At 34.5% G+C, this 12,165-nt stretch overlaps 1 protein-coding gene across 4 annotated transcripts in view; it reads right to left on the bottom strand.

Annotated features, from left to right (window-relative positions):
- The window catches only part of LOC123538982 (innexin unc-9-like), a 403,290-nt gene that overhangs the window by 36,147 nt on the left and 354,978 nt on the right, over positions 1-12,165 (bottom strand). Inside the window, exon 1 of one of the 4 annotated variants that reach the window (XM_045323425.2) lies at positions 6,359-6,776. The exons of the other annotated variants lie outside the window; for them this stretch is intronic. The gene's annotated coding sequence lies outside the window, so the exon portion shown is untranslated. Of the gene's footprint in view, positions 1-6,358; positions 6,777-12,165 lie in introns of those variants that run through there. 4 annotated transcript variants of the gene reach the window in all.

Genomic DNA, 12,165 nt, shown 5'->3' with positions numbered 1-12,165 from the left:
GATCGTATTAAATGCATGTAAACTAATGTCCTATATGTAAACGCAGCGATTTCTGACAGAATTTACTGCTTATTTTGGTTTAACACTTTTTTTCAACAGTGTTTCAGGTATGTATTTATTACATGTTTTTTTTAGGTAAATTATCGAAGATTAGAGTGAAATATATCTTGTATAAATATATTTTTACTGGTAAGAAACTATAAAACGGGCCGGTTTATTTAGTCAAAACATAAAATAAAAAGAAAATTTGTTTGTTTTACATGTAAGATCAACATTTCTTTCACTTATGAACATCATTTATTACATTTTCACTCGTGGCTGTGTTCACTCTTGAAAGATATATCAATATTACACTGAAACAAACAAACTTTAACCTTTAGCCTGCTGGTGGCAAGTAATTCTGCCTTTGCGACCAGTGCAGACCAAGATCAGCCTGCACATCCGTGCAGTCTGATCATGGTCTGCACTGTTGGCTATTCAGTCAGTACATTTTCAGTAAACTCCCCTTTGAATAATAAATGGTATTGCCCAAATTGAATGATGGACCAGTCCATTTTAGAAATTTAGCAGGGTAAGGGTTAATATCCTCTATATATAAGAATTGCACGAGCAGCAATTGGCTACACTAGATTAGTAGGCGAGTGTAATAAAATCGTGATTGAAAAGCGTGCTCCATCAAGGTTTCTAAATTTTCTTAACGAGCCTGTTAGCATAGTTTTGCTAGCTATTGTACAAACGTTTCTTTCATTATGCATGTCTGAAGTTAGAATACGATTTTAGATGAATTTGAATCAGAATTTAGCAAGGCTCGGGGATTTACGTTCGAAAACAGGGATGACTTACCGAACAACAATACCAAGTTCCGGGTTTAATGTAATGATCTTAAGCGTCAAGTTGTGAGTTTTTTGTTTGTTCTGATTTTCAAAACCTCAAACATACTAAATTATTTTCAAAGCTACAAAATTTAGTTTTAAACATGCATTCCATGCATTAATGAACGGAAATATGTCCTGCTGTTGTATTTTCAGCCAATGATCATTGGTCAAATGGACCTAAACGTTCACTGCTCTACAGAAGAATTAATTGAATTGGCCAAGTTGTCAATACAAAGATGAATAGTGAAAATATATGTTATGCTGATATCGATTCATAACAAAGTTATAGCCTTCCAATTTAACAGAGCCACATGGTGAACATTGTTTGATTTAGAATGTTTAACTTTGTGCCTTATCTACAGAAAGGAAACGCGACGACGAGCTTGTGGTTGAGAGGAGCATCATATTTTAATACCTTTTGTGAACTCTTAAGAAAACTGAGTTCTGTTTCCTTCCAGAAGATATTCTTATTAAATATTCAACGTGAAGGCATTGTTAAACTGTTTAAAATAAAACTGAAGCGTTTATTTCTGTGACAGTCGTGTACATGATCATCATAATTGTGATTTAAAAGCAACAAGAAAGACAGACGCCATCAAATTCCATGGAGGCTATTTTACATAGCTTTCTGTGCGAGCAATTGCAAATACAATGGCAAGCCGGGAAACAGCTATTGCAATATTTAAACCAAAAGAGACTCTTTCTAAATGAAAGCTGTTTCCTTTTTTGTATAACTTGTCGTTGGTATACCAGTAAATGTACTTCAAAGAGCTGTAATAAACTGGCAACTGACTATCCTTTACATAAAGCTAACCCTGTGCATCATTAAGCGACTTTCTATTTTTGATGGTGGAGGAAGACCCCAGGTGCCTCTCTTTGCATTTTTTCAGGTATTGCGGGCGCCTGGGTACACTAACGAATATGAACATAATAATTATGTATGTGCACGTTTATAGTACAAAGTAAAGCTAAATTACATCCATTTTTAACATCAAAATTAATCTTTTCTGTAGATTTTACAGACAGGTCGATGATCTTACCGAGTCACTTTGATTTATGCTTAATTTAGTATAATATTTTGTTCTAAACAACGTCATCTTTTATAAAAATTGAAACAAAATTTAAGGCAGTTTTGATACGTGGCCAATCAATTTTTAATTGTTTGCCGCCACTACGAAACTTAAACGCAGTTAAGTGAACACTGGGCTTTATTGTTTTCTATGTTACATAAAGGTATTGTAACCGTTAGGAATGTTACTATTGAAGTAGTACCTCTATTTAATGAATCATTTATTTCTTACGCACACATGCTCGTATCGTCAGCGGGTAAGTGCATATCTCTTACATCAAGTATACCTATGACGTTTATATATTCCAAGTTTTTTATTTAACCTGAGAAATACCTGTAAAACTGCAGGCATTTCGACATACTATACTTTGATTATTGCATGTTGATGTTGTGGTTATACTAATAGAAAAAAAATCAAGGATAAAGACATGGTAGGAAAAGCAACGTTCTAAGAAAGAAGTCCCTTGAAAAGAAACCCTAAATTGGTGAAGTATGGATGTGTATATTAAGACTATATACAATGTACCTAAAATACGAGGGCAGAGTAATCAAGTTTACAACACACTAAATAGCTGTTCTTCTTTACTCTATATAAAATTGATATATTTCCAATGGCCACAGTACACATCAGGACCCATTTTAAATGCATGTAACTTTTCCTGAAGAATAATTTCCGCGCTGAATAAAAATCAAAAGAAAAGTGGGGTCATGTCTGATGCAAGAATAATATTTTCAGTCAAACACACAAACTGCAAAATCAGCTAAAATGAGACCCCAAATTGTAGTGATGGTGTATTATATAAGTTTCCATGACAAATTCTGTCATGTTATTATTTCATTATGAAAATGCTACCTACATGTCAAACATAGATATGTCATGTAATTTCAGCAAAAAAATGCAAAGAAATTAAGGAATAGAGCTGTACAGAGCAAAAAAAAGTCTGAGGACTATTTAAATCCGCCATTATGCGATCATTTTCCTATTTAGTGTCTGTAAGCCTCAAGTAAAAGAGATAATTGACCGGTATTTAACCTACTCATGTTAATAACGTGTTCAACGCTCCTTTTCAACAGTACTTCAGTTATGAAACGATGGCCATTTTAGTAACAGTTTTGCGTTTTACGTCAATTTGCGCCACTTTTCAACAATAGTTCAAGCTATATAACGATGACCCGCTAAGGTTTAATTAATGCCCGGAATACGTATGCCGGTTATGTCATATTGGACAATTGTATAAAAGATTAGTTTTGTGCTGTTTTTTATTAAACAACAATGCAACTATATAACAATGGCCGGATAGTGATTTATGCTAGTTGTTAGTTGTTTTTTTCGGACAGATTAGTGTCGTCAGCAAGTTCAGTTACTATTTCATTTCATCTTTTCTTTTCCTTTACTTCACTTCTCTTCAGAGTTCCGTATGCAAATACTACATGTCATTTTATTCCCTTTATATCATATCATGTTTTTAAAACCCTTACCCTGCTAAATTTCTATAATGAATTTGTCCATCTTCCAATTTGGACAGTACCATTAACTGTTGAAAGGGGAGCTTACCAAAAAGATACTGACTGAATAGCGAACAGTGCAGATCATGATCAAACTGCACGGATGGTCGCAAAGGCAGAATCAATCTGTCCAGCATGGTAAGGGTTATATAGTATTTCATCTAGTATGTTAAGCAGTTACCTTTCAGAGTTTCAATAATTACATATATAACATGAAAGAATTTACATAAAAATCAATATCTACAACGTGGCAATATTTGAAAACTAACTCACCAGGAAGAAGCCGACATCTTACGGAAGCCAGAACTACAATACTTTGCAAAAAGCTCATCTAATCGTCTTTTAACGCGTTTTCCATGTAAAATTAAACTAACATCAATTGCGTTTGTTACACTTACACCTATTGTGTTATTAAGATGTCCGTTGTGAGGTGAAGAACGACTTTAACATCAAAGTACATGTAGCACCACGCCCTTATTTAGAAACATTGATCAAACGTTTGTGTTTTTTTTTTTTGTGTGTGTTGAGTTCGCGTTTCAACAAATGATACAATAGATCTATAATTAAAATATTTCCTTTTACACAAGAGTCGCTTTATTTAGTGTTTAGTGTTTATAAAGATTTTGCAGATGCTAATGTTTCGCTGAGTCATGATGACATAATACTGTAACGGAGAAACACCTGTAACCCAACGATTGACAAATTACCAAAGACATCGACGTCAAAATGTAAGTCTTAAGTCAATATATTAGACGGTTGACCAAACATCTTACTCTGAAGTCCATAGCAACTGTGCGACTAGCAAGCTGGTGTATGCCTCATTTTTTGTTATGGACTCAATACAAAAAAAAATGAGTATTTTCACGCAAATTTACACTACAAACAACATTTTCTTTGTCTTTACAAAATTTAAACTACATCTGTCGAGAGTTACAGAAACTGAATCAGATGTTTTGGATTTATTATAAACAGGCTGTAAGGCGGTTACCATTTTCTGTAAAAATTTTTTTTTTTTTTGGTCAAATAAGATCAAACTGTGTCTAAGCAAATCACTGAAACTGACTGTAAATGATGAATGGTTACACCATAGGAAAAAGACGTGGTCAGCAATTTTCATAACATGTCGTCCATACACCTCACCGTCTTTAAAGTAAAGACGTCGGTAAATTAACTCCCTTTAAATCGAAATGATAATAATTTAAGGTGACATATATCACTAGAATGGAAGTTTGTATACTTTATTTAGTCACCGTTTCTATTTGTTACGAACCAGAATGCAATTTCAGGGAACATCTCCAAAACAGGGCTCCCATCTGGCTTTATGTACTGATAAGGATTTCCCACTAACCAATCACGTGCTTCATTTTAGAGAGGCCCTGACTTAAACAATTTGTCCCAATTCAATACTATATTTTGTTCGTAGGCCATATCTTCTTAAGTAATTCAAATGTTGTACAATTATGCCCAACACATGCAAACCAGAAGTAGGATGGAATTTGCTGAGATGGTTAATGCAAAAAAAGACAAAAATATATAGAATTTTGAAAAATATTTTTGAAGACTTAAAAGAAGTTAGTTAGTCGGTTGTAAGACTACTTGTGAAAGTATCCTTTAAAACTGACTCAGTTCATTTTAACAGGAACCAACCTTGCTATAAAGAAATCATACTTTTCACCGATTATTTGCTTTAGTTCTACGGAATACTGTTTTGTCGATAATTTGGAGATGGGCAATGGTAGGATAATTATGAAGAAATCCGTATTCCGTACTGGTCCGGACGCGGTTAATTCTGTATGTACATAATTGATACTGATAAATATTAAGATGAATCATTATAAATATTGATTATCTGATAAAATATATATATATATACTGACGATGTACTTGATAAAAATGATGAATATGTAATTATACTCATGTAAATAAACATGTATATGCACAAAATCGTTATATCATGGACCCGCCCGTGGCAGTGTATGTCAGCGACTTCCTGGTAACTGGTTAGATTTGGGCTGATAAAGTGGAAAAAAAAGGTAAAGGAAGATAAATGGAAAACTCTCACGGAAACGATATACTCTGATATACTTGAACAATTCTATTCATACAGACTTGTAATGTAAATATTATATAAGTGGTACTTAGTACCTACTCTGAAGAGAACATTGTGCTTATCCAGACAACGACCACTGATATTTTATTCATAGTTCAGATAAACCGAAATATGCTCACATCCCTTTTACCTATATATACTCAGACCGACGTCGATTTGAAACCAAAGGATCATACTTATGTAAACTCTTCTATAAAATTATATCTAAAAATAATTAAATTAGAGTCATTTTTATAGATATATGACCACGTTACTTAAAAAAAAAAATGAAATAATTATATGTTCTTTGTACGAGCTGTAGATTTTTTTGTCATTTAATATTGAAGATTTTAGAACGTTGCATTACTACCAATAAAATCGCCGGTTGATAGTTCGTGTTATCGACCGGTGCTATTGACCGGCAAATTGTGCAGGGCTAAAGTCATAACTTTAAAGAAAAAAAAATATGACAATTTATTTTTGATGTAATGTGATAAAACGCTTGTTGAATGACATGCCTGCCTGTAGTAAAATACCATTTGTTCATGGTCCTTCAGACCTGGGTCAATAGCTTCGTGTTTTAAAGATACAAATTGCTGTCTTGTGATTAAATGTTGATCTCTTATCCTAGAATCACCAAACACATTATAAGACGAACTTATAATACGAACTTTATTAAGCATTAAACATACAACAACAAAACTACAGTACAGTCAGAAAATGACAAACATTCATGAATTTTGCAGAGTAAATTACATAAGTCAAGAAATAAAATAGTTCGAAAGTTTTTCAAAGAAATTAAAATAAAAATACTCTTACCATGAAGCGTGTCAAACAATTCCCTGATTTCTAGTTAATAAACCATTCACCAATTCCCTGATATTTAGTGAATAAACCTTTCACATTTTACTACTATAACGTCTGTTTTAATGAACAATATCGCAACTTTCCTGTGTGTAAGGCTCTCTTAGGAATTCTTTGTTGTCTTGAGTCATAACTTTCAATCCCAATACTTATGAATAGTACTACGCGTAAATGACGAAATATTTCCTTTAACTCTTCCACACCCTTAAAACTCAGTTCGATATCATGAATACATGCAATTATTTGTTACAGAGACAAGGTAATGATATAACTTTATCACTGATCATTTGTATAGAGAGAGTAAAAAAGATAGGCTACATTATTATAGTTACCATAGAAACAACAGCGGCTGTACCGTTTACTACTAGAGTTACACATGTGCAAAAGATTATTAATAAACCCCACGCGCCGCACATATTATTTGCATTGTAGTTCTTAACGTTCTTTGGGTTCTTTGAGTCACATTTTGCTAATCAATATTCCCAATAACTTGCAGCTATATTTTCTCTGGTGATGTGGGTTACCGATAAACGATAATATTACGTAATTAATTCAATTAACGTGATTAGGAGATTGATCAAAATATTAAATATAACATACAATTTTTTGCCGTCCTAAACCAGCATCAAAGTTCTGTAATATTTTTGCTTATGCTTATTTTTGTCCATAGAGTCTGTTTATAAGAAGGTTTATAACAGGGCTGCTTAATGATAAAATACTTTTCTTGTTACGCATATTCATAGCATCCCGTGGTAAAAGTGGGTTTAATGACCAAAGGTTTGTCAATAGAATCTATACACATGTTCGCTTTAACGCGGTAATTTAATAATAAAATAGTATCTTTTTTCTTTTATACATAGCCATAGCATCCAGTGGTTAAAACATACATTTTTTTTCAGGAATAGCATGTACTTTATAATCTTAATATTAATGTAATATTTACTCTAATATTTACTCTAATATCATATACACAAACAAAGCTGAATATTCGGACACAGTGAACTGAACGGTTAACAAGCTGTTATAAAATGATAGCTTAAAATGATGTAAACGTCTATCAGTCTTAAAAAAAAGAACATCATATTCCCTAGACACGACCTAAGGAAACAAAGTCCTGTCTAAGGAAACTATTATAGAGCGCGCATGAAAAACAACATAGACTTGCGACAGCTGCATCAAGACTGCCTGTGCACCGCGCAGTCTGGTCAGATCCATGCTGTTCGCTTCATAGCTATGAATTAGAGAAACCATTAGCGAACCAGCAGGATCCGACCAGACTGGCGGATGCACAGGCAGTCTGGATCATGCTGGGCAAAGCACTAGTTGGTTTTCTCATGGCGCGGCTCATATAATAGTTTCATTAGACCAACATATTGCGATTGCCACCAGCATGGATCCAGACCAGCCTGCGCATCCGCGCAGTCTGGTCAGGATCCATGCTGTTCGCTTTCATAGCCTATTGGAATTAGAGAAACCATTAGCGAACAGCATGGATCCTGACCAGACTGCGCGGATGCGCAGGCTGGTCTGGATCCATGCTGGTGGCAATCGCAATATGTTGGTTTTCTCATGGCGCGGCTCATATCAATAAACAGTTTCGATAAGTTCGTGATGGTATACATCAAGAGCGTACAATATCAATATTAATATTACTTCTCGAGAAACGCCGGTGATATTTAGCTTCTGATAACTTCGGAATTTCTACGAGAGTACTTCCTAATTCTTTTGGTCCATTTAATCCGTTTACCAGACAGTATTAAGGCCAAAGAAAACAAATGTTTGTATTAACATTGAACGATTATTGCTACTTTTTTTTCCAGCGGTTATGAAGAAATAGTTACTTATGCACACTGTTTTTGGTAATATAAGGATTTGTTAATTTGAAAAGGTACGGCCCTTTGTTTAGACTATGGTGCATGATAAAAAAACAACAACAAAAAAAGAACAACAACAACAACAACAAAAAAGGAATAAGACGCATCTGAAATGATGGATTAGAGAAATATTTGGCCTATCAACATTCACCTCTTTTCACTTATTTTGTTACATTACATAGTTTGTATCAAACTTTGTTGAAATTTTCTTGAAATGAATTTAAGATAACGATCTATGTCTAAAACTTTGAAGAAAATGTTAAGCTCCAAGTCAATTCACCATAGTAAAAAGAGCAGGATGTTGACTTATTAATTTCTAAGTCAAATTAATCTTGCAGGAAATGAGAAAAAAATACAGATTTAGAAAATTGCTGTCGGTTAAAATTTACTTCTTTATACTGCTAGGAATTCTAAAATGTCAAGCCAATATATCAACAACAACCAACCTTTTGTAAGGAAATTGTCAGCAAAAAATGAACCCAAAGCAAAACAAATTAGTTATTGAAACAAAAATGCATTTAATGTTTTAATCCCAAATTTCTAAGAACAGCCGAACGCTCCACTTAACGCAGACAAAATGAACGCAAGAACAATTGCGTACAAATACATTAAGAAGTAAGAGACACATAGAATCAAGTCTCTGTGCTCTCGGTAATCAATGAAGTTAATGCTAATAAACCTAAACATGTGACGATAAAAAGGCAAGAAAGAACAGCTGGCCAGACCATTCCATGAATTAAGCTTACTGGATCAATATTTGCACATATGTTGTACGTTCATTCATCCACCTTTGGTATTTACACCCACGAAAGTGTTTAAATCGGATTTGATACAGTGATATTTACAAAACTTTTATTTTTATTTATCAAAGCAGCAACAGCAGCAGACAAAAACAACTGTTCTTATACTCTAAAATAGATACAGTAGATCAGCTTATAAATACAGTTTTACAGCCTTCTATTGGTCATATTTATCGATAAAAAACATGTAGTATACTTATTTATTTGTTTATACTAATTTATTTTAGGTCGATTGTGAATCAAGTTCCACACTCTAAATACCTCATTCCTGATGGAATACATCGCCACGAGGGTATGTGCGAAAAGAAGCCAGTTTCCCTTTTAATGCTGAGCGCCACGCAAGGGAGTACTGGTACCATTTTTCACGTCCTTGGTATGACGGGACCGGGGATCGAACCCACGACCTCTCGCACTCGAAGCGGATGCTCTACCACTAGGTTATTGGTACTATAGGTGCCCAATCGTTCTCTTTCAATACATATAATAACATTGTATCGCATCATACATGAAAGTGAACTCGAACATAACAAACTTTGAATTTCTCAGTGATCGTACCTGTAACCTTATTTAGTGTTCAGTTCCGTTCAGAAGACTATTAAGTAATTTGTATTCAGACCCTAGGTCTTATATTATTATGCCCTTGTATTTAAAGTACGAAGATTACAGAGCTGGGACTGAAGTTTTGCTGGGATCGTAAATTTTAAAGTGAACAACAGCAGTTTAGACATTTTTTTATGATAAAGATTATCAAGTTGGTAGCAGGACTAAGAATTAACTAAGCGAAAATTTAATGGACGCTTATTAGTAAATTTTCATATGTTTCCAGTTATTCTTATGTCTAATTTTACATTTTTTTCCCCTCAGTTTGTCAGCTTTTTAATTGGAAATAAGTGTTAATATCTACATTAAATATAAATTACATTAGTTTTCAGCTTTATTATGTTTGGGTCTAATACCTCCAGATAATCTGATGAGGGCAATGGCTCCATTTGCCACTTTAATATCAAGCCATTGTTTTAAGACTTTTCAAAGATACATGACTTGTAATTTTATGTAGAAGTCCTGGTTATACGCAGCATTGGATTTATATCTATATTATCTAATCAGGCAGCATGTGGCACAGTTAATAATAAATCAGCTGTGCACAAATTTTCCAACGAAAAGGCATAAACTCTTGTGCCCGATAACCAAAATAACAATTCTAAGAACTAGTTCAGGTTAATGCCCTACCGAGAATACCATTCTTGCATTGATTATTTCCCTTTCACCGTTACTGCAGAATCTATTAGTATTTTTTTTTTCGTTCCTTCAAAATCAGTTGCTTTTTGATCCCACCAAGTGTACTATTATTTCGCACGAGAAACACGTATATGGAAGGTCTGTGCTTCTACAAAGACACCCGTTCTCGCCGGAAATAAAGAGCGAAGCTTCCTCCGCCATTGAAAAAGTCACCACATTTGCGACTAACCCCCCCCCCCCCCCCCCACCCACACACACACTCCATGGACAGAGGTTTTTAAGAATGTGTCGGACCAATATACCAAGGTTTGTAATTGACGGTACCAAGTCATAATATTTAAAGCTCGAAAACGAAGCTGTATAATGAAGGAAATGTCCAGACCATGTGGCCTTATAGATTGATAAATGAAGGTCTTCGGATGTTTGTAGACTCTTCGGACGAAGTACACCTGTCATTAAAATCAGTGCGAAGTGGATTTATAGAAGTAGTTAAAATATATTTCTGGACAGTTTACCGAAAATAGTTGAATTTTATCCTTAAACTTCAGAGAAAAGAACGCCCAAATTCTTGTTATTGTTAAATTGCTTTTGTTTGTGTACCAGTACAAACCTGTTCTCTACAAGTAACTGCCAACTTCCACACATGAATCAGCGGTGGAGGACAAATGACTTCAGACACAATGCCTTTAATCAAATAGTCACGGAGAACATACGCCTGCCCGGAGATCGAACTCACGACCCCGCGATCCGCTGAGTTGCGCTCTCCCTATTGAGCTGAGCGGTTCCAGCGTCGTGGTAAATATAGATATGGAACAGTTTTAACGCCAACAGCCGCGAAAATTCTAAGCGAGATTTAATCAAACAAAATAACAGTTATCACGATTAAGTTGAAAAGTAACAAGAGTTCAATTCATTCATCAAGAAATTTCTTACTTTTCACAGACAGTAGAACTGACATATATAATATATTTCCATATCGTGTTTAACGCATGTGCGATCAGGTGGGCGATACGGAAATATATTCAGAGGGTTGAGGGTCCGATAAAAAGCAATAAATGGCACCTGGAACAGGTCAATAGTCTGGATAAATGTCAGAATCACTCATATTCATTCCAGTAGAAAATTAACTCAGTAGTCTCCCTTACATTGTCTTGTTCTTTTAATGAGTGCGTATTCTTTTTTTCTTTTTAGAAACATATGACATATTTCTCACTGGTGTTGAAAAGATGATTTTCTGGATTAGCTGACCCCGAAATTAATTTGTAAACATTTGTTTAATAACGAAAAGACAGTTTCCAAGAAAAAAAATATGTTCCGTACTATGAGCATGCGCAAACGCGTTAGTAAAATAACTTACCCGCCTTGAAAATCGAGGATTTCCGCAAGTATCATATTCTCATAAAAATAAGGTTCGGGCTACAATCAAACTTAACCGTGTAGTGTAAGATTTACATAACTCGGCACAGAAAGGGCTGGTTTCAGTGTGTAGGGGACATTGCCCTGCATTATATTGGGACCTCACTGTACATCTTTCAAATACCAAAAAACCTCTTGTAAAACCATACACACAGAAAAATGTCCTGCGCACATCGATTTTTTCCAGTCCATAACAATAATTCATAGTTTATATTCGTCGGTGACTATAAATCTGAACACGTCTGACACGTTAATTTGTCCCCAGCGCAATTAGGCCTGTGGTTTTACGCATTTTTATGTTGCCATACATGGCATAGTGTGGACGATAAATGTTTTCTCCATTAAGAGAGCTACTTTTTGTATTAAAACCGCATAGAAACTGAAACTGAAACTGCTTTATTTGATTAAACGCCTAATTTTACACATAGTATAT

This window comes from Mercenaria mercenaria, chromosome 18 (assembly GCF_021730395.1).
Source record: "Mercenaria mercenaria strain notata chromosome 18, MADL_Memer_1, whole genome shotgun sequence".
Taxonomy (NCBI): domain Eukaryota; kingdom Metazoa; phylum Mollusca; class Bivalvia; order Venerida; family Veneridae; genus Mercenaria; species Mercenaria mercenaria.
This window is presented reverse-complemented; position numbering and strand designations above follow the sequence as displayed.